Raw genomic sequence first — 24,367 nt, forward strand, 5'->3', positions numbered from 1 at the left:
ATATATTCACATAATAAATTCATGCATACCAAACCAAACAAATTCATACAAATTAACTTAATTGCTTATAATTAATTCACACATATTCCATACAAAATTACCAACCAACTTAAACACAGTCCAAAGTGCAATTGTCATAACACTGACTATAACATCCATAGACCATAATATCTCTAATCTGAAGTAAACGGATCTGATTAAACTATGTATATTAAATAGCTCGTTAACGACCGAGCTGGCTCGTGCCGAGCTAGACCAAACTCAAACTCATTAATTCTGGTTCGAGTATATAGCGAGCGAGCTAATTTTAACTCGATCCACTAACGAACGAGCTGTTACCGATCAAGTCACGGGCGAATACCAAGCGGGCCAGAGGCCACGAGCCACGAGCTTTTTTGCCAGTCCTATTGTACAAGGATTTTAAGAAGTGAGCCACGATTGTTGTAATAAAAGGAGTTCGTTATGAAATATTATAATAAGGATTGTTTCGGTCCTATTAATCGGTTTAACTTTTTTTATTATGTATTTTTATTAAGAAATTAATCAATATTACAAGTAGAGCACCTTTTTTTTGTATTGTTGTATAATTATGGATTATATTGCAAATCGATTCGTACCTGATTATATTTTTTTTCTACGTCAAACAATTTGGAGAGTGCTAGTAATAGCCTAATAGGTAACACGTCACCTTCTTTACATGTTTTAATTGATACAAATTAGAGACAGATATCAAGTGCATGTTTTATTGACCCTTATATTTTTTATGAGAATTTTATATAATTAATTTTTTTTAAATATAATTTTGTATAATTTTGAAAACTTTTGATATTTAAGAATTTATTTTAGTAAAAAAAAATCAACAACTCATATGTGAGACGTGAGGTAATTTCTCTCTAACTCTCTCTCTCAAAATTCCACCAAACAATATTAGATTTGCTAATGTACGTACCACACTCACCACTTCTTTAAAATTTTAAATTTGAAAATTTTAATTTGCTAGTTCATTGTGTTTTCTCTAACGACGAGGTGAATATAGAGGTTTTTTTAATTCTAAACTCTATTTAGTTGGATATTCAAATATAAAATTAGATCTTATGTGCGGGCAAGTAGTTCTTGGCGGAATCAAAACCTTAAAATATCAAGTGCATGTAAAAGTAAATAGAAAAGTTAAGAGAATTGACACAAGAGATGATAACGGACTTCGGCAACTAAAGGTCTACATCTCTGGGGCATCGCGGCTGCTTATCGGTGCACCTTTCTATTGATAAAATAATACAATGTGGAACCAGTGAAACCTTATAACATGCGGGTAGTCAACTCGACCCAAAACGATCGAGCACTAAAGGCTCTAAGTTCAACAAAAACTCCAAGAATCACTAACTATCACTCTAATCTCAACTTGATCAATTTAGGTGAAGTGGATTTGAAGTTATTGAAAGAAAATTCAAGTTTAAGTATAAGTAACAATGGACAAGGCTAAACCTTTTAAATGATTCAAAAGTGACGGCACAAAGGATGTTGTTCATTTGTTGAAGGGGAAACAATCAACCCTTCTATTAATATAGAGATATAAAAAAATATCAGAAAATGAAACAAAATCAGGATTTCATCATCAACCGTAGTGAGGGTTGGTCAATCGATACTGGTTGGGGCAGATCAGACATTTGGACTCTAATTCTTTTGTGCTTGATTTGCCTGAAAATATACTTTTGTAATTCATAAGTTTTGATTTCAACCGTTATTTTGTTTGATCAATCGTTGTAACAAATAGACACACGTAGCACAACCTCAAGCCTACTTTATCATATTTTTAGATATATAAAAATTGATAAATTAAAATGGTAAAAGTGGACTATCTTGCTCTTGATGATTCATCCAATCAATCCATTAACTTGTATTTACCATGAATCATGTATTAATGCTTGTCTTGACAAATAAATTGACATAACAATTAAACCTGCAACTATCTCAAAAAAAGAAATCGTATAATTTAATATTTTACAAATTAGTCAAAGAGTGAGTCTATGGTACTATGCATATTACGATTTTTTACTGTGCTACAGCGCTATATTCGAGTTTTCAAATCCTAACGGTCGATCCGAACCGTTCATCTTGTTCTTCATATTAATATGTGTTTGGAGACCAAATTTTACATTTTTTGAAATTTTTTTACTATTTTTTTAGATTTATTGAAAATCACTGTTTTTGGATGGTCCAGAATTTTCAGATCAAGTGATTTTCTAAATATCTAAAAAAATAGTAAAAAAATTTCAAAAAATGTAAAATTTGGTCTCCAAATACATATTAATATGGAGAACAAGATGAACGGTTCGGATCGACCGTTAGGATTTGAAAACTCGAATATAGAGCCGTAGCACGATAACAACCCGTGATATGCATAGTACCATAGACTCACTCTTAGTCAAATAGAGCAATAGATTGCTTACAACAACACACTGCTGAACTTGTGCCCCCTCACTATATCTCTGTATTGCATCCATCTTGCCTCATCTCTCTTGGCTTGTCCTGTCGAGTTGTCCTATTGTCTTTTCTACAACGATTATCCCTTCAGGTTATTCTCTTGAACCCTGTATTTTCTGGCACCTTCAACGTTGTTCCCTGATATGTTAATATATATCTCATTTTTGTGGTTGAATATTTGAATTGATTTGTAAGAAGTGTGATGGATTTGTTTTCTCAATTTTGTGGTTTTGTTGGCCTTTATGTAAATTATCCAATTTTGATGTCTTGTTTATCTCTTGAACGGAGAAATAGGTGCTTATAGAAGGCAATTTAAATTCTAATTTATACATGTGGTACTTTCTCCAATAATATCTATTTTTTTATTTATAGAGAAATTTCTAAAATTAAGCAAATATAGAAGGCAAATATTTTTTTTTCCTAAACATGGTATTAACTTATCGCTCTCTCAAATATAGATGGTAATAGAGCAATTTCTAAAACGAGGGTCTCAAGATGAATTCACTTCTCAATTGTCATAGTGAATTAAAGTTTGTTCAAGAAAGTATTATGATAATCATTGATGGTGTCAAAGCATATAGCATAACTCATTATCTTTTTATCTAAAAAAAATGGCAAAAAGCAAATACGAAGTAGCCATTTTTCTGATTTATTTACCACAAATGTGTTTTTGAGTCATTTTAGTAGGTTTTGGTGAAAGTTGTGTATTTAAGTCAAAAACAGAGCAAAAAATGTCATATTTCGGCGATTATCAAATAGCCGCCAAAATAAGACATCACATGGAGCATACATCACCTCTCATGAAGTTCACAACATGCAAAATATCGTACAAGAAAATTCACTAAATCAGAAGTCTGTACGACACCCCTCATGTTGTACGCGACATAGTCCATAGTTTGCACGGTTAGCAGGCCGGATCTTCTATAATATCCTCTATTCTGATGGGTCACGCTATTTTTAAACAATTTATGATAGATCATGGGTGGACCCCCAACGACCCCCATGATCTCCACTTCCTCCATGATCTCCACTACTTTCACTACTGTTTAGGAATGTCATAAATACCCTTTTGTAATAGGATTTATTGTGTGTGTTGAATTGTGTCAAGTCTAGAATTGTAGCTATCAATTCTCATTATTAGGCTACGTTAGAGAGTTACTTAAAGAGAGAGAGAGAGTGGTAGCCATTAGAAGCCAAGTAGTGGAGAAATCATCTTTGGAGGTAAAAGTCGACTCTCTAGGGTCCTGGAAACGTAGACGTTAGTGCCCCAGAGACGCAGGTGTTAGTGTCAACTCCGTAAACAACTCTCATGTTAAGTGTCTCTAAACTCTACTATTTATTTTATTATTTATTAGTTTAGATTCAAGTTATTCTAGTTTCCGCCAATAATAACTTATAGACATGCTAGATAATTTAACTTAGAATACAAATTATTAAAAGACCCTATTCACCTCCCCCCCTCCCCCCCCCCCCCCCCCCCCTCTCTCTCTCCCGGTCCTCTAATTAAGTGCCTTTGGGACCAACAATTGTTAAAATTATGTTTTCTTGGAAAAAAAGAGAGTATGTGTTTGTCCCTCATTCATTGAATATGTATACGAATATGGATCAGATATCAAACTTATATAGATATTGATCGGATATTAAACGAATACAGATATAAATCAAATATCAAACCTCTACTAATAAGGATATTCATATAATTTGAATCTCTTATTTTAATATTGTAACAAATTTAACATATTATTCAAAGATAGTGTTGTTCTACCAATAATGTTTTTCGTCTATCTGACTAATTTGCAAAAATATACAATTATTGAATTTTACAATTTTTATTTTTGAAAGATATGCAGGTTCAAGTCAAATGAAATGACAATATGAAATACTTGAAATGAAGAAATCATGAATACACTTATCAAGAATACAAATTGTAAAATCATAAACTTGGTAAAGTAAGTTTGAGGCTGTTTAAACAGGGAACAAACGTTAATAACGTTTGTAAAATGTTGTAACATTTTCAGCCTGTCAGAAATGCTGAAGTAACAGCTTGAACAAACTCAGAAGCAATTTAAAACGTTGTAACGTTTATAAAATGTTATAACGATTTGAGAATGTCAGAAATGCTGAAGTACAGCTGGATCAAATTCAAAATTGAATTACAAATGTTGGTAACGTTTATTTAATTAAATCAGCATTGTAACCTTTAACAAAAGTTGTAACATTTTAATTAAATCTAAGCTTCAGAAATTTATGTTTTTGATCAAGATTTTACAGTACAAAATGTTACATAACATTTTACAATCTTTGGTAACGTTTTACTGAGCTATCAGAAAATTGAAACCCTAAATCGCATTTTGAACTAAAACGTTATAACATTTTATAAAATGTTGGTAACGTTTTAAGTCAAACAACTCATTTTTGAGCTGTCTCTATAAATAGTGTCACACCCCAAACCAGGAATTCTGGATTAAGGTGTGATCAACCTCGCCTCGTGCTTAATTAATCATTAAGCACGCAAGGCTAATCATAACTAATAAATCAAACAGCAGCGGAAGCAACATAATATAAATATCAAGCATCAGTCACATAGCAAATAAATAAACATACACATACATAACATATAATTCGATCCATCTCGGATCCAAATAACACCATCTATAGAAGGGGATACATGATCTATCGAGCCTGTATATATAACACAGGAAATACAGGACTCGTAAAACTAATCAAAAGTCTAACCCTAACTAGGTCAAGTGGTGTGGCCCTCGGGGACAGCTCCTGACATCTCCTGCTGCGGATCGCCAGAACCTGTACCTAAAACCCACGAAACAACTTGTGGGTGAGCGACGAATCGCCCAGTATGTGACCCAAAATTATCCCCTCAGGGATCCTCTACGGTCAAAGGACTTTTATTTATAAAATGAATACAATTAAAAATATGCACATGTGTGAACCCATATTAATAGCTAATAGAATTTATAATACTTTGGAATGATGCCATGATGCGATTATTCTATTATGCCAACATGCGGAATAAATCCAAAATAAAATCAAGGTGTAATATCGGATATAAATCAAGTCGGAATCCAGTACTCCTTGGACTGTGTGCCCAAATACAATAACAATAATAATAATAATAATATGGATAAAGTAAATCACCCCGTGCTGTGCCAATAGGATCACAAGATCCAGCAATATAATCCAAGGACTGTGATCAGAGTGCAATGATACACGTTGCCTAGTGACATCGAGCATTGCCCCACAAGATAATAGCACACTAGCTGATGGTTATATCAAAATCCGGTGTGTCATCTCACCTAGACGATTCATAAGCCAAACATATCCAATAGGAGAAATCATACAATGCAAGTCGTAAGAATATCATCACCAGGGCCACAGAACTCGAGATCGGAACTGTGCCCTCACCCGCCACTCTGCCACGGAACTCGAGATCGGAACCGTGCAGACCAAATCACCAAATCCGCCATGGAACTCGAGATCGGAACCATGCGGTAGCGTAAAACAGACCTACACAGAACTCGAGATCGGAACTGTGCAGTCTCAAGTAATAAAAATGCCACTACGGAACTCGAGATCGGAACCGTGGTGGGGTAACCTGTTCTAGGCATGTAGCTCCTAATGTAGGCGTGGGAAACATCCCGAATCGTCCGTGCCACAGAACTCGAGATCGGAACTGCTCACGTCAAATAGCAAAATGATCGAAAAAGGTATATAATCAAAGTTTATACATATAATATAAATCCTAAAGCCATCCAAGGATCAAGTGACCCTCAGCTCAGTGGTTGTCGGGCCGTCCCATGCCAAGTGACACCAAGACGGAACGAAGTCACTCGGCTCTGCTCAGCTCTCACCAATGCATGCATATGCACGTAAAATAATAATATAGTCTTCTACGAGAAGAAGACAGATAATAACCTAATATTCTAATAAGATATATATATAATATTATTTAATTATTCTACTCTTAAAATACAGTAAATTCAAATTTTTCAGGGTTTATGCAATTCTACCTACAGTGCAGAAAGGATAAACATGCTCTAAAGTTTTAATGCAACTACTTAAAAATAAAGTGTGGATGTCAGGTCAGATGGATCGACTGGTAAGAGTACGCCCACGAAAAGAATAATTCAGATATCCCACACCTGAGGGGGCTGGAGTCTCTGTCGCTAAAAATCAGCGTGCTCCACGTATGCTCCGATCTGCGGGTCAGTCGGATCGGCCCACGGGTCGGACTTGTACGGAGTCGACTGATCTATGATCACGTAATTTTAACTAATTAAAATCTGCACTAATTTTATTCTAACCCTCGTCCTAGTTAATGTGCAAGTTAAATTCTCGATTATTTCGATTTTATAAAATTACCGATTCAGTCAGATATTAATTATTTACTTTGATCTAAATTAATCTAATTTAATTCTAAAATAATTTATATTTTTAATAATTTAATTTGAAGATAAATTGCTTGTAAAAATTCTAATGTCAAAATATTCGCAAAAATAATCATTTGTTAATTACGGTAATTCTAAACGTGTCTTACCTATTAATATATCCTAATTACTTATCTCTTTGATTTATTTTAGCTTAACTCTAATTATTTTAAATCGGTCGAAATACAGTAAAAGTTAACTTATTATCAAAAATTCCTAATGCTATTTATTTTTATAAACATGCATAAATTATGTAATTATTACTAAACTAATAAGTATTAAAATATACTTTTAGTTATATTATAATTTAGATACGTAAATTAGTCTTACAAAATTTTAGAGAATAAATGTTTATCTATTTTACGTGTTTTTCTAATTATTTCTAAGTCGAGCAATTTGTTATTTTATAACTAATCTAATTCTACGTGTAATTAGTCGTTTCGAATCTAAGTCAAAAATAAATATTTCTCGTCGCTAATTAATTGTCATTTATTAATTAGCAACGAGTTTTCGTACAATTTCGAAAATGTTTAAAAGAAATATTTTAATTCAAAAACTTATTATGAAATTTTTATTTTATTTTAAATGTATTAATACTGTTTTAGTTTGGTTTGTTTATTAAATCAACTAATTGATTATTGCTCTTAAAAATCATACATTTTAAAGTTCAAGTTACGTGTGTTATTTTATTCTACTTAAGCGATGAAACTCGATATTTAATTGTTAACCTAATTATACCACTGTTGTAGCCTAGAAAGTTGCCAATTTAAATAAATGGAAATTGACACCAATTTAAATGCTTGAACAATGCTAAATGTGCATAAAATCTTCCCAAGATGAAGGGAAATGACATATTAAAGTTCATGGTAATATTATACATTAAAAACCATGAATTTTGATATTTTATACAGATTCTAACTCCAAATGGTTAAAGAGTTATGAATTTTCAAAGGAAATGCTGACATGGCAGCTCCTGATTGGTGCCACATGGCACAGGGTACCCCTAGCATTAAACCTGGCTTCTCTGGGTGCAATATGGGGTATACCAAGCCTAAACCTAACCCCTAGGACCCATTGTCAGCCTCACATGGCTATTTTCGCTGAAACTCGGATATGGGTGAACTCAGTGCATGAAGAATGAACTCCATACACCAAGCTGACAGCGGAATGGTGCACCATGCGCCCAGACCAGCCAAAACGAGCAAGGGAGCGCTGAGTTTAAACTCAACGCCTTTGAACCCTTCATTTTGAGTGCGCTAAGAGCACCATACACCATAACACTGCCCCCTTGTGCGGCCTACAATGCGCCAAGCTTATACAGAGGGAAAAGGAAATGAAAGAGAGAGAAGGCACAGGTCAGTGAGGCCGACATGCGGGCCCCTTTCTCTGACATCTTCTCCTTCCCTCCTCTCGCGGCCTAAGCCGATTTTTGAGTTCTAAATTCGCCTAAATTAAGAATGGATTGAAGCAAAGCTTATATAAGATTGAAAGAGCTACCTTCCCTCTTCTCTCTGCCCATACCTCAAGGATTGTCTCTCTGCCCATACCTCAAGGCCTAAGGTCATGACAAAATAGGAGAATATACTCCTGGAGGCTGAGAGCACGCATTCCCTCATACCTCATCCATATGGCAGTAAATCAAGGGCTATTGATGCCCAGAGCTGTTGGTAATGCAATCTAAGGGCTCAAATGCATCCAACACACTCAAATGACATGTCAAAGTATAATTGGGTGATCCCCTGTCTTGATGGCATTCAAATAAACATAAATCAACCAGAGGCATTTGATCAAGCACCTCTGGCCAAGATGAGACCACCTCAGCCCTACCAAATCCTGAGCTGAGCTCTTTGCCTATAAAAGGGCACCTCAAATGAAGTTCAAAACACCCCACAGCTAGAGAGAAAACACACACATTGAGCTCTGAGCATACAACTACACATTACACACACATTTACACACATACAAGTGGTGCACACACACACCATAAGCTTCCTCTGTGATTACAAGTCTAATTCCTAGGTAATTAGAGCTTGGATGCAATGTAAAGTCCCTAGTGACCTTGTTTGTACATTATTTTCATTAATAAAGCTTTTATTCTAGCCATTTGATCTTCTTTTCTTATAGCACTTGCTTCTTTTATGTTCTGATGCAATAATCTTCTTTAAAAACACTTAAATAATGTATTTAAACATTAAAAACATAAAATGTACTGTTTTGATACAAACTTTTCATAAAAAGTTATATTTTTGTACATTTTTCTCTATTTTCTTTCATTTTCTTCTTCTCTGCCTCCCTTGATTCTTTTTTGTAAATTAATTAGAGGTAAAGATGAGTGTAGTGAGCCACAGGCATCCTTGCTCATCTGACCCTTTGATTTCTTTACAAAAATAATCAAAATAAGGGAATAAAGTGACTTTAAATAAAAAGATAAATGCACAAGGGTTGTTTAAAGTGAGCCACAGGCATCCTTTGCAACTCTCAATCTAATGATCACTTGAGAAGGCCTAATTGCAAATAAAACTAGAGAAATAGTAAGGTTATGCTACCAAAATGGCTAATTTCACTATTTTAAAGGGTTTATTTGCAAATAGTGAGAAACTGAGGTTCAAAGTGTAAAAAGACAGCAATTGTATTGCTATATGTCACTTACATCTATGAATCCATGAAGTTTTGATGATAATGCCTCTTGAAATCAAGTGAGAGGGTATAAAAACATGATTTTAAAACAATCAGGGACTTCCCTGCAAAATTACAAGTTCTGACATGTTCAAAATACATTAAAGTGATGATTTCATGATCTTTGAAACCTTTGATCCTTTCTTCTTTGATACTGGTACCAAACAGTGGCTATAATGCCCTTGAAACTTGTTATTGAACTCAACCAGACCTATGCCAGGCCATGTGACTCCCTCTGGTAACCTATGGTAGAAAGCCAAGTCAGAACTCAGCATTGCAATGCATTAGAAATAGCACTGGTACAAAGGAATGCATTGAAATAGGCCTTTTTGACCTCTGCTGATAAATCTGATAATTCAGGCAAATGAAAGGACTAAAGTGAAAAATGGACTTCACAGTCAGATGGAACACATCAAAACACACAAAATTGATATAAACTTCATCTCATTTGGATATTCCTATGAAAAGTTATGAGGTTTCAAAGTTCATCTTTTTAAAATGGAAATTCTGTATTTAAAATGGTAAAATTACCATGAATACCCCTGAGCTTGATCAAGCCATTTGACTGAGTAAATGAGCTCAGAAAAATCCCAAATTTGAAACAAAAATCCCTGACATGTATATCTTTGAATTCATGAACTGAAAACCACATATCCTGCACAAGATTCAAGAGGAAATGATTTAGAAATATTGAAATATATATGTTCTTTATGCCAACTTGATCCAGATTCTGATCTAATGCAAACCAAAGCTCCCAAATCCTTCCAATACAATCTAAATGACATAAAAGGCCTCTTTGAATGCCCAATTCGACTTGAAATCCATTGTACCTGCTATTGGTACCAATTCGGTACTGAAACCGAAGTGACAAAACCTAAATCATACCCAAAATCTATTTAAATGGGAAATCGATGCCTCCAGAGCCTTCTATAGCCTCATACGAGCCTAAACAACCAATCAATTGAAAGAAATCACAAAGAAATCGAACAAAATCGATCTGGGACTCAATCGGTACCGATTGGTACTGTAGATGCCTATTCCGCCGCCTCTGATGGTCGCCGACGGCCGACAATGGTACCAATAGACTCCTGACAGCCACACGATCACAATCATGTCCTTGACCGGCGCCGCCGTGGCCTAGATCGGCCGGAAGGAGTTCATCGGGGAAGAACCCTAGCCGAGAAACCCTTCTGCACGAATCTTGAAGCAATCTCTGTGATTAACGGCCCATGTTCAAATCTATAAATCAAACGGCTCCTGACAGTATAGGACCCCTCTGTCAGTGGCTCAAATGAATTAAAATGACATGGCACTAATCTTAAAGCCCAAATGGATTAATCTAAAGCCCTGCACATTAATTGATAGCCTAGTACACATCTCAAAGGCCCAAAGCCCGAATCTTGAAGGCCCAGCACCAATCTCAAAGCCCAAAAATGATTAAACAAACCTCTTTTACATATAAACCCCTCTGTTTATTTAAAATATGCAGAGAAGCCCCTATAAATTTACATAGAGGCCCCTGTCAGAATAAAAAAAAACTTCTCAAACAAGCCCTTGAAGGCCCAAATTTCATTCCAAACCCTGTTAAAAGCCCAAATTATAGCCTCAGGTCCCTGGAAATTTACAAACAAGTCCCTGGAAGTATAAAATCTTCACAAATAGGTCCTTTCAAGTCCTTTTTGGCCATAACTTTTTCATACTAACTCCAAATCAACTCAAATCAGTCCCAAATGAACCCAAATTCAATTTTCTATAATTCTAAATAATATTTGAACATATCCATGTCCCATAAATAATCTGAAATGACCAAAATACCCCTCTCGACATATTTTTATAAATAAAAGTATAAAAATGACATCCAAGTGCTCTTTTCATATTAAAAACGTATAAATGATATTTCTCAATAACTTTCTCACATTTTAAACATATGAAATCCACGTCTTCATGCATACATCATGACAATCAATCAAAACATGCCTATAAATTAAATGAGAACCAACCACATGACCAAAGCAGACCATAGATGAGTCCCTTTTAGCCCCTTTATTCAATTCAACCCATATAGGCATAAATCCCAGAATGCTTGAGGTCTTCAGGTAGACTCGAAAGGTCTTTCTGATGTAATTAACGGCGGGGGCTTACGCCCGTCGGAAGTAAAACGTCCTCGCAATCGAAAATAATAAAACCTCCGACAACCGATCATGAACGTAAGTTCGTCACAAGGGGTGAACCAGGAGGAATGCAGAAAGCAAATTCCGAGTGAATCCCTTCCCCTGAGTTCGGTGACCCGCTCACATTCGAAGAGATAGAGCACTGAACCCAGCTGGGAATATTTCCACTCACCCACACTTAAGACATCCCGCACCGTTAGCTAACCTGACGCCATGCAACTTTCTGCGCCCTACAACCACTAATTCGTTGTTTTTAAAAAAAATATATACATATAACATAAATACTTGTGTTGTTAATAAAATTACCTTATCAATTAGCAACGTATAAAATTATGTTTTCGAAATTAAAACTTTGTAACGCAAATTTTAATTTAACTATGGGTTAGGTGTTTTTATCCGACAATTTCGCATTTTGAAAAATTTCCAAATTCCATAATTTTAATCCAAGCCAAAACCCAAAAGCCATTTCCAATTATTTATTTTACATGGGCCAAAGTGCAAATACATGCATATTTCCAAAACAGACCCTACTAAATTTTAATTATCACAAAGGCCTATATTTTACACATTCAACGCTAAATTTTCAAAAGTTCACAAAATGGACCCTGTCAATTCAAGGGCTGGTACACAAACAAAAATCAGCACAGTACCAGTAGTATACTGGGCTGGTACCACTGGTACCAGCACTTCGCAAGTCAGCACAACAACAACATGAATGCACCAGTCGAACAATACCAGTACATCATCAACACAGAACCAACAAAACAGGTCAAGGCAACTGGTCAGAACAAGGCACAAGCCAAACCAGTAAAACAAACAGAACAGAGCAGAGAGCAAGGCAACAAGCAACCAAGCACCACAAAACAGACCAGCAACAACAGAACAACAAGGCAGAATAGAGCATGGCAACAAGTCAGATCAGAGGGCATGACAACACAGCCTCGTGCATTGGCTTGCCGGGAAAATCAACAACCCGAGTAAGCCGTAAAAATTCAATATTTCGCAGAACCATCACAGAAGAAAGGTAAGGTGCTAAACTTACCCGATTTGAGCAAGCCCGGTATGGAGAGAGCAAAGAGGAAAGGGGAATTGACACCGGAGCAACGACAACCAGCACTTAGCACGGCATAGCACCAACCAAGCACCCGAACAGCACCAGCCAAACACCAGAACAACACCAGTCAAGCACCGAAACGGTACCAGCCAACAGGCGTACCAGAACAAGAGAAAGGAGGGGAAAGAGAGGAGTTCTCAACACATGAGAGGGGTAAAGGAGCAACCAGAACCAAAACGAGAGAGAGAGAGAGAGAGAGAGAGAGAGAGAGACACTTATACCTAAGAGAGAGGCAGCGACAGAGGGGGTACGGCCAAGCCCAGAGGGTAGGCGTGTACGGCAAGCATGAAAGTCGCACTGGGCAGGCGAAATCATGCGCAAGTCAAGCACGGGGGATGGGTTTTCTGACAACCGACGGGACGGCACGAGGGAGCAGGGAAACGGCTCTCTCGTAAGAACCCGGCCTCCATTTCCTTCTCTAGTAAGGATGCGAGAGAGAGAGAGCTTAACGGGTGGGGCCACGGTTCAGAGAGTGAGGGGAGAGGGGTGCTAGGGTTTCCACGGGAGAGGATGGAGGAGGCGGAAAAGAGAGAAAATAGAGAGGGGGTCGGGGGTCCCCCATGACAGAGAGAGAAAAAGATGAGAGGAGGGGAGGGTTTAATAACCCTGCATCAAGATCCGTGCAGAGATCAATCAAAGGGCCTGGATAATTCTGAATTTTACAATACGGCTCAGATCGATTATTTTAGGACACTTTGTATTATAGAATTAGGATTAAGGACTCGTAAAATCATTATAACTTCGTTCGGATATTTTGTATGTTTATTCCTTGAAATTTTATAATTTCGAATAATTTGATATTAATTAGTATATTTATTTTTGTATAAGTATTTAGTTAATCAGGCTTCTAAAATTCATAAATGATCGAGATTGTAAAATTTATAATGTTAAGAGTACGAAAAATTCGTGTTCTTATACTCCTATATAGATCTCTTAATATTTATTTATAGTGTTATAATTTATTTTATTTTTTTAAATCTCTAACTTTTTAAAGTACATAATTTCATAACTCATTTATATTTCAGTATTTTAGATTCGTTTTAAATTAGTCAGATAGATCCGAATGATCGTTAATTAAATAAAAAAAATTATTTTAAGCGTAATGATCAATTTAATACACTAATCATGTTTTAAAATTTCAGAATATAACAAATAGGGCTTTAGGCTTTCTTCTCAAAGCATCTTAACCGACCCTAAACTTCTAAAATGCTATTTTCTGAGAGCTTTGCTTACTCCATTGTTGTGAGAGCTTAAAACTTCAAAATCACTCAAACAACCTCAAACCCACTTCACTAATCTTGAGTTGGATTAGGTTAGAGTGATCTTTTGAGTGTTTCTCTTGAGTAGCTTAAACTTTGAGATCTTGTTCTCATCTCTAGTTGGCCGGTTGACTTCCTGCTTGGATTGTAAGGGCTCAACGGTTCATAAGTTGTAATCCTTTCGTATTGGGTAATAGAAATACGCACCTAGAAGAGGTTGCGAAGCCTCGGAGACGTAGGCCTTTGTTTTGCCGAACTCCGTTAACATCCTACATGTCAAATTTCTCTAAACTCATCTATTTTACTTTCAATTGCATTTATTTTTAGTTTTTGAGTGATTAACGGTGCATTTAGTATAACAGATAGTGTGTGCTATGCTCATCAAGAGAACACGGTGAACATAAACTCCAAAGCACACACCAAGAGAACACTGTGAGCATAAACTCTAACGTTGGAATCGATATATTTCACAAGTGATGCACGTAGATGTAAAATTTTGAAAATTTCGAACTTATTTAGTACAATGTCAATGGTAAAAATAATGATTAAATATGAAGTTTTATAAGTTATTTGAATGTAATTATTTTTCATTGTTTCTCAACCGCTTGACTTTTTATGAAATGAATTGAAAATTTTTAACATTTTGTATGTACATACATCATTCATGAACTAGATCGGTTTCAAAAGTTAAGATTCATCTTTTGAAATGAATAGGATAGATTTTGAAGCTTTATGTTCTTATGCTTACCAAGTACTTTTGTTGAGTATAGCATCTACTAACTTTACTCGATATAATTTGGATACTCGATCATTATATATGTTGAACAACATAAATAATTATGTTCAGCTTGTTATGTTATTATAAATTAGATATCTTATTAACAAAAACCAATCACTAACATAATCACATTTTCAATCAAAATACACTAACAAAAATATTATCTCTCTCTTTCTATGTATATATATATATATATATAGGGTAAGGCCAAGGTGTTATGGGTTGCATAGAGACCTACGGTGCTACGGCTCAATATTCGAGTTTTCAAAATCCAAACGATCGATCTGAACCGTTCATCTTGTTATCCATATTAATATGTGTTTGGAGACCAAATTTTACATTTTTTGGAAATTTTTTACTATTTTTTTATATAGGTGGAAAATCAAATATCTGAATGGTGCAGAATTTTTTAGATCAACTGATTTTCTACCTATATAAAAAAATAGCAAAAAATTTCCAAAAAATGTAAAATTTGGTCTCCAAACACATATTAATATGGAGAACAAGATGAACGGTTCGGATCGATCGTTTGGATTTTGAAAACTCGAATATTGAGCCGTAGCACCGTAGGTCTCTATGCAACCCATAGCACCTTAGCCTTACCCATATATATATATAATAATAATAATAATAATAATAATAATAATAATAATAATAATAATGCTACCATATATTGCAATGCATAAGCATTTTTGTACATTGAACTATAAATCATTGGATTCAAAATCCAAATAACCGGTCCAAACCGTCCATCTTGTTCTCCATATTAATATGTGTTTGGAGACCAAATTTTACATTTTTTGAAAAAAAAATTTACATTTTTTTTAGATTTTTTGAAAATCATTGTTTTTTAGACAAATCTGGACCATAAAAAAATAACGATTTTCAATAAATCTAAAAAAATATATAAAATTTGGTCTCCAAACACATATTAATATGGAGAACAAGATGAATGGTTTGAATCGGTTATTTGGACTTTGAATATGGTGATTTATAATTCAATGTACAAAAATGCCTATGCATTACAATGTATGGTAGCCTTACTCTCTCTCTCTCTATATATATATATATGAATCTATAATAAACAAACATTTAAAAAAATATAGATACAAATAATTATCTCTATTAGTAAATGTATATGGTTTCGAAACATGAAGTTGTATATGTGTCCATAATATTGTAAATAGAGGAGAGTTCAAATACCTCTATTTTTGTGTCTTCATCAAGCTTTCATTTTCAAAACGTTATAACTCAATTTAAATCATAAACTTCAAAAATAAAACTGTTAGATGTGATCTATGTTATTTTCTCCATGTGTTCATAAAAAATTATCATGTTTTGGTTTTGTTTATATGTGAATCAATAAGTTAAAAAATCAACGTCTAGAAATTATCCACATTAATTAGTACATTTTTATAAGTTCTTGATAACAACCAAAACAAAGTTAAAAATGTCATAATTTTTCACACGTGCATAGATAAAATGATTTAGATCATATCGAACGATTTTATGTTGACTTGTAATTAAGTTTTAAATTTTGAGTTATTAAAATTTTTAAAATTAGAGACAAAAAATGAAGACTTTTAAATCCTCATATAAATATCTAAATTTACAAAAATTTAAATACATATCTGAATACCCACAGATAATATGATTTATCGGTCGGACTTGAAACTTTTTATGGGACGGTGTTTGCCTGTGATCCGGCACTATAAGGCCCTGTTCGGCTGCACAGTGGGAATGAGAATAGGAACGGGAATAGAAAAAGTTTGAACTGAAATTTACTGTTCACGTGGGAAAAAAAAATTTCAGTCTGAGTGAATTTTTTTTTCCCACGTGAACAGTATTTTCGAGATTACATCCGAACAGGTCGTAATGGTCTGGATTAGATCGGGAGTACACGATAATGGTACGCGAGTTCGATACATGGTGTCTCGGACTTTTTGGTCTGTTATGTTCAGCCTTAATTAAAAGAAGCTCAAGGATATTACATAGTACAGTAACCATCTACGTGGCCTTAAAAAGCAAAAAAAAGCAAAAGAACTTGCAATGCCAACAAGAGCAACTAGTTGATCTCTCCAGAGATGAGGAACTTTTTTTCCTTTTAAGGAAGAATTGTTTATGAGTGAGTCTATGGTACTATGCATATCACGGGTTGTTACCGTGCTACGGCTCTATATTTGAGTTTTCAAATTCTAACGGTTGATCTGAACCGTTCATCTTGTTCTCCATATTAATATGTGTTTGGAGACCAAATTTTATATTTTTTGAAATTTTTTTACTATTTTTTTAGATATTTAGAAAATCACTTGATCTGAAAATTCTGGACCATCCAAAAACAGTGATTTTCAATAAATCTAAAAAAATAGTAAAAAAATTTAAAAAAATATAAAATTTGGTTTCCAGACACATATTAATATGGAGAACAAGATGAACGGTTCGGATCGACCGTTAGAATTTGAAAACTCAAATATAGAGCCGTAGCACGGTGCCAAATCGTAATATGCATAGTACCATAGACTCACTCTTTATGAGTGAGTCTATGGTACTATGCATATCACGGGTTGTTACCGTGCTACGGCTCTATATTTGAGTTTTCAAATTCTAACGGTTGATCTGAACCGTTCATCTTGTTCTCCATATTAATATGTGTTTGGAGACCAAATTTTATATTTTTTGAAATTTTTTTACTATTTTTTTAGATATTTAGAAAATCACTTGATCTGAAAATTCTGGACCATCCAAAAACAGTGATTTTCAATAAATCTAAAAAAATAGTAAAAAAATTTAAAAAAATATAAAATTTGGTTTCCAGACACATATTAATATGGAGAACAAGATGAACGGTTCGGATCGACCGTTAGAATTTGAAAACTCAAATATAGAGCCGTAGCACGGTGCCAAATCGTAATATGCATAGTACCATAGACTCACTCATTGTTTATTTGACTCTTTTATCTATATTCGCATTAAGATATTTTGTGGCTTTCCGCTTTCTAGATCCCACCGGGTCCACCCTCCACCGACCAGCCCCCCATCACCTCTCACGCAGTCACACTCATCCTCACCTGATCCGCACAAAACCTCTCGTGCGAGGTGTGACATCGTCTCATTCCAAATCCATTTGCTTATCACGAAACAATGTCTGATGATATAGATTTGACCTCCGGAACGGAATCAGTTTCGTCCGTACATAGTAGATTACTCTTTTTTGGTTTTGAAAATTTGGTATCAAATATTAAAGGAGTAGATTACGCTCACCTGATACGCATCGGCTTTAGTTTTATGAATTTGTGTGGAAAAATTGATTGGTCTGTAGTACGGATATATATTTTTGTATTCGAACTGTTTGACATAATTTTCATATGAATATGTACTTGTGAATCGAATTTTATATTTTTTTTTTAAATATCTTATCTTTTTTTTTTAAGATAGGTAGAAAATGATTGGTTTTGGATGATTCAGAATTTTTAGATCAAGTGATTTTTTATCTATCTTAAAAAATAGTAAAAACATTCTAAAAATTATAAAATTTGGTTTGTAAGTACATACATATGCGGAGATCATATTGAATGGTTCAGATTGACCATTAAGATTTTAAAAATGAAAATATTAATTTGTATTACGGACTAATTTGTGTTGAGCATAGTACCATAGACTCACTCAGGATTAATTATCGGAGTGGCAACTTTTTTTCCTTTCCGTTTCCCTTTTCTGTGAGTGAAGGTTCAAATACGGATAAGATTAATTCACATCTGGATCAAATATTTTTGGTTTTTCTATTGAAATAACATCATCTAATCAATATTTTGTTTGTCGAGATTAAATTCAGTATTTTTTTTAGGGTTTCCATAGTTTTTTATAAAGGTCATTAATAATAATATTTTGATTTTTGGCTGTCATGACAATATATTTTTAAATTTTTATAAAAAAAATAATTTGAAAGCTAAAAAAACTTGATATCCTTGTCATTGAATTTATAAATTGATTGTGTATCGAATTTTATATAATTTTAGTTTTATTTAATATTTTATCAAGTCATGAAATATTGATAGTTGTAAATTTTAAGTCGTTAACAAATTGTATACATCAAATTCCACCAATGATATCATACCGATATACTTCCCAAGTTTTGTCTGCTTCGTTCATTTCGGCCGCAATTTACCGAGCTTTCATGCGAAACGAATTGATGAGTTCCGCCATTTTCTTCCAAAACGAAACGGGATAATTAATTCAGGTTCAGCCAGAACGAACAGCTTTGGTAATTTAGTCAAATATTAGTCCTTTAACCAGCACGCGTGACCTACTTTAGTCAAACATTAGTCGAACGGCTCCGGTACCTCTTTCCATGAATTTAAAAGGGCCCCACTACACGTGGAATTCGTATCCTCTGCATTAACTCAAACGGAAATCTTTTGAATTAATAAATCGTAACCATCCGATCTGTTTTAAGATTCGTTCATACTAGATCCACACCAATATTAAAGGACCTCTAAATCTTAAGCAGTGGCCGGATTAGTTCCATTTAAAATCAAACGGTTGAGATTCATTAACTCAAAATATTCCTTTTTGAGTTAATGCAGGGGATATGGATTCCTACACGTGGAAGTAAAAAACCCATGGCCTCCACCTGACTCTCAACTTTACCATCATGGAGAGCTACTGACACGATATCAACTTATCTGGAATATGCTAATAGAATGCAATACAGAGTAAGAATTTTATACAAAAGAAGAGAGGCGCTACACCAACCACATCTCCCAGCAAACTGGGCTAGAAAACAGAAAAGAGGCTTGCAAACATACCAGGATCACCATGTGCAGATAGCAATTTCCTTGCAGGAAAAAATTGACAACCAATTCTTCACTATGCAGCTACGTACCAAGATATTCAAGAGGAAATGACAACAGAGATGAGATAGAATAGAGGCGACTTTATTTTTTTATCAAATTTCTAGATGCATATATATGTAATGAGCATGAATGGGCAGAAAACAAGCCTTGTAACAGACTATTATTTTTTTAGTTTATGGTAGAAACCTACGGGTCATTTCCGAAAAAAAAACAAAATGGCGCGGACCAAATTAATCAACGAGTCACAGTTTAACCCAAAATTTTTATTAATACTCTAACAAAGAAAAAATAGAAATATGCTTTCAAATTTGATATAATTTATAAATACCCTAACTGTCCCACTGAGGGCGGCCAACTCTCTATACTAAACTGATGGGGCGGTCAACTTCAGATCAGGCAACTCCCTAGTGGGACGGTTTAGTATTGTCTATATATTGAGGGGTACACCTTAGAGGTGCTATCGGATCAGATCGGATCCGGATACTATTATATATATTTGGACCCGTATTCTAAAGGTGTACGGGTCTGAATTTCAATCCATATACTTATTTGTTTCAAATCAGATTGGATCCGGATCCAGATACCTATCTACCCGTAGATATTTCAGATCCAGTTTTTCGGTTCCGAGTAGATAGATACCTATAACTTGTTTGTAGATTATCGGGTCCGATTCGGATATGGTGCGGTTTCGGATCCGAAGCGGGTATATGTCACAACTCTAAAGCATTTGAAAAATCATTTACATTTAAATATAATAATTTCTTAAACATCTCATATCATAAATTATTATAATATAAATTAAAAATTACTGCAAAATAAAAATTATACTATTAATCTTGTTCATAAATAATAAAATATATCATGCTACGTAACACAATAAAAATAATAACTCTAAATTATTAGTTATCTATCCAAATTAAAAATACTATCCTATTTTTTACTTCTTTCATATATACTACAGATTTTTTTACTTTTTGTCTCATTAGAGTCTTCAATAATATTTTGTGAAACTTGAGTAGTATTATTTTTAGAATTTGATTGTTGATTGTTTGGAGTACTGTTCGCACAAAAGTGTATCACAAAGTTTCGGTACAACAAGTTGTACCTTTTAAACTTTGAATTAACTTCCGATTAAGACTGCAAGTGCACAATCCTATCGTATAGTAAAATCAGGTATCGATCCAAGAGACGGTTCAAATCTAAACTGGACTCTACTTAAATTAATTAAGTACTAGAAGTTGGAAAGGGGTTGGTTTTGGTTGTTTATATTTCCTAAATAGTTCAATGACAAAGATTAAAACAAATAAGAGAGTAAATAAATTTGGTTTAATTCTATAATATAAAAGGCGTTTCCAGGGTTTCTGATTGCGTCTTCAATTCTGTCTCTCGGTACCTGACGCGGGACGCATGACCCTCGAGTTAATACAGCAGCCATTCATTTCTGTATTGATAGTTTTGTGTAGGGTTCTATTGACCGTACCCGATATTCCTAAATCTCAACTCTCGTTTGTTGGCTTTAATAAACACGATACTAGAATTGCAATTTCTACCCTCTTAGGTTTCTAAACTTCAACTCTCGTTTGTTGGTATTCTACCTAAGTTAATTATTTGGTTTACTAAAGGTATCCACTACCTCTCGATGCATGGAAAGTTTCATCTCTCGGCTAATAATTGGTTTTACCTCTCGACTTACAAACCTACCTCATCTACTTAGTCTGGTTAAGAGAAATATTTAGGTCAAATTACAAGAAAGATGCTGCAGTACATCTAACAGTAAACCAAGAATAATTCAAGCAATTTCAACTAAGCAATTAAATTAATACTCAAACAAATAAACACAAACATCAACACAAATTCAAACAACATGCATATAAAACAAAGTATCCGACTACATCATAACCCTAGAAACTAAAGGTCTACTCAGACATAGTCATAAAGCAAATAAAAGAAACAAGGGGAGAACAAATCATGATAAAACCCGAAGAACAAAGAAGATCCGTGATCAAACTTGCTTCTTTTTGCTTCTCAACTTCATCTCCAAGCTAGTCATCAAGTCCAAACCCTAGAATTCTCTCCTTAGCTCCAGAAAATGCAGAAGGACTCCCTCTGTCGCAAGAAATCTCGTTTTATAACCTTTTTGACATACTTTCCTTCAATTTGCCTCTATTTCCAAATCTGTTTTGTTTCCGGAAAAGGCTAACGCGACCCGCATCGGATGTGATGCGGCTCACGTTCATATGTCTAATAAGCAGTTGATGAGCGATCGCGTCTGTGGTCGCGTCAGGGTGTGATGCGGCCCGCCTCGGTCATGATGCGACCCGCGTGTAGAGTTTCAGAATTCACAACCTTCCCTGATTTCGCATATTTTCTGCAAAATAAGAATAAAAACGTAGCAGTACCACATTCTATAGATATTCAATGTAAAAGACACGATTTAGTGGTTTAAAACACATGTTTTGGTACAAAATTTGGTCGGTTTTATAGATCAAATAACGAGACATCAAGTACTCATGGTGTAACAAAAAATATTGAAAAGTTTTTCTATTTTTTGTTAATAGTTTTTGAATTCAGGAGTTTGAAGAGAAATAACTTTTGAAAATAAAAATATTGAAGAATAGATATAATTTTTAGAAAGTAAAATATTGGAGATGATGATTTTCTTTTCTATGGCTCAAAAAAATATATGAATGAAATACTATTAATTTGTAGAAATGACATATCAATAAGAGCAATAAATTTTCATTATTATGCAGAGGATATTCAGGCAAATATTGAAGGATGTATTCATAGCAATAAATTTTATTTAAAAAATTAATGCAGCTGTTACGGAAGGAATAAATTTGGCATCCATCTATGTGTATAAACATAGCGAATATGTGACTGCATTATATTTTCTTACATTCAAGTTGTGAAAAAGTACTGGGCTCACCACGGCTTATGCAAAAATTAATATGCAAAGTTGTATTTTTATATATTAATAGTTATTAATATATGTTTTATCGGATATTTATACGGGTATCGGGACGGGTTCGGTTATGGGTCGGATAATTAAATGAAACTCATATCCTACCCATTATAGTATTGGTTCCAGATCGGATATTAAATTATTAATTTTGTAACCGTACCCATAAGTACACAGACGGCGATCCATGGAAGGCGGATCCATGGAAGTGTCGTACACAGACAGCGATCCAGGAGGAGCTCCTAGGAGGGATCCATGGGCAGCCTAAGAGATGAAGGAGGACAGGGAGGTTCACTTGAGGTATCAGTTGCCGCCCAGGGAGCGCCATCTACCTTGTTGGTTAGATCTCTCTGTTGGCTTGTGCTGTAATCTACTTGTTTGCTTGACTAGATTTGCAAACATATATAAATTGCATTTTACAGTTTTCCTTCTCGAGATATGGTGCTGGTTTATGACAACAGAAGATTTAATAATTACACATTAATGATGAATTAATAAACTATTATACAACATCAATGATGTAGTCATGAAGCACAAGACATTGGACAACAGAAGCTTCATCTCAAGATTAGGATATTTAATATGTAAAAATTGGTAAAATAAGCTTGAGAATGAACTAAGTGAGACCTACTGTTGCAACAGTCCAGGAACCTTTGCAACATAATAAATAAATCATGAGCCAAGTCTGTAACAGTTTAAATCGATCAGAACCGTCACCTAACGGTCGACATTCCAGAGGATTTTCGTTGAGGGAATCGTTGTAACGGTCCATGACCATTATCCATAAAATCCACCATTGTATACAAAAATCCACCGTTATGGTTCCCTCAGTCTAAACCTGTGTAAATTGACCTATCGTTGTAACAGTCCATGAACTGTTGTAACGGTCGGGGCAACTTACCTTGTTTTTATCAGCTCTCTATAAATAGAAGCAATACTAAGGTTTGGAGAAGTACTCTAGCCGCCTAACTACAATATTTCAAATTCTCAGATCTAGAGAAAACCGTTGTTGCTTGTGCACTTAAACTTCTATACGCACAATCAATCTCAATCTTATTCAATCAATACAACAACTCTTAGAGTGATCCTGCGAGATCAACCATTTACCCTTGAGCCTTATTTACTCACCTTGTTACATTTGATCCTTAGTTGCTCACCTTGTTACCCTTGAGCCTTAGTTGCTCACCTTGTTACCTTTAGTGCTCGTGAGCCGATTCCGTACTCGGGCCGTGTGACTTCCCAGAAGATTGTAAAGGCTCATCAGTTCCACCTTGTACTCATTTCTCATTGGATAAAGAAAGGTGTGTCATCTCGAAGGTCACGGGCCCCAGAGACGTAGGCATTAGTGCCGAACTCCGTAAACAACTCTTATGTCAAGTGTCTCTAAACTCTGCTCTTTATTTTATTGTTTATTATTTTTGTTTAGAACTGAGTTATTCGAGTTTCTGCTAAAAATAACTCTAAGACACATTAGGGACTTGTAACTTAGATTAAAAGTTCAAAAAGACCCCATTCACTGATAGGGGTCAAATAAGTCACTATTTTCCCTATCACTTAGCCTATATTATTGTCATTTATCGAGTTACAATTGCTTATTTTATAGAGAATCAAATTCTTTTTTTTGTTAT

At 34.6% G+C, this 24,367-nt stretch overlaps 1 protein-coding gene across 1 annotated transcript in view; it reads left to right on the plus strand.

Moving 5' to 3' along the window:
- Nucleotides 1-24,367, plus strand: part of LOC144552164 (MADS-box transcription factor 14-like) — a 60,104-nt gene that overhangs the window by 16,660 nt on the left and 19,077 nt on the right. The gene's annotated exons all lie outside the window — the stretch shown is intronic.

The sequence above is a fragment of the Carex rostrata genome, chromosome 3 (assembly GCF_964058835.1).
Source record: "Carex rostrata chromosome 3, lpCarRost1.2, whole genome shotgun sequence".
In the NCBI taxonomy this organism is placed as follows: Eukaryota; Viridiplantae; Streptophyta; class Magnoliopsida; order Poales; family Cyperaceae; genus Carex; species Carex rostrata.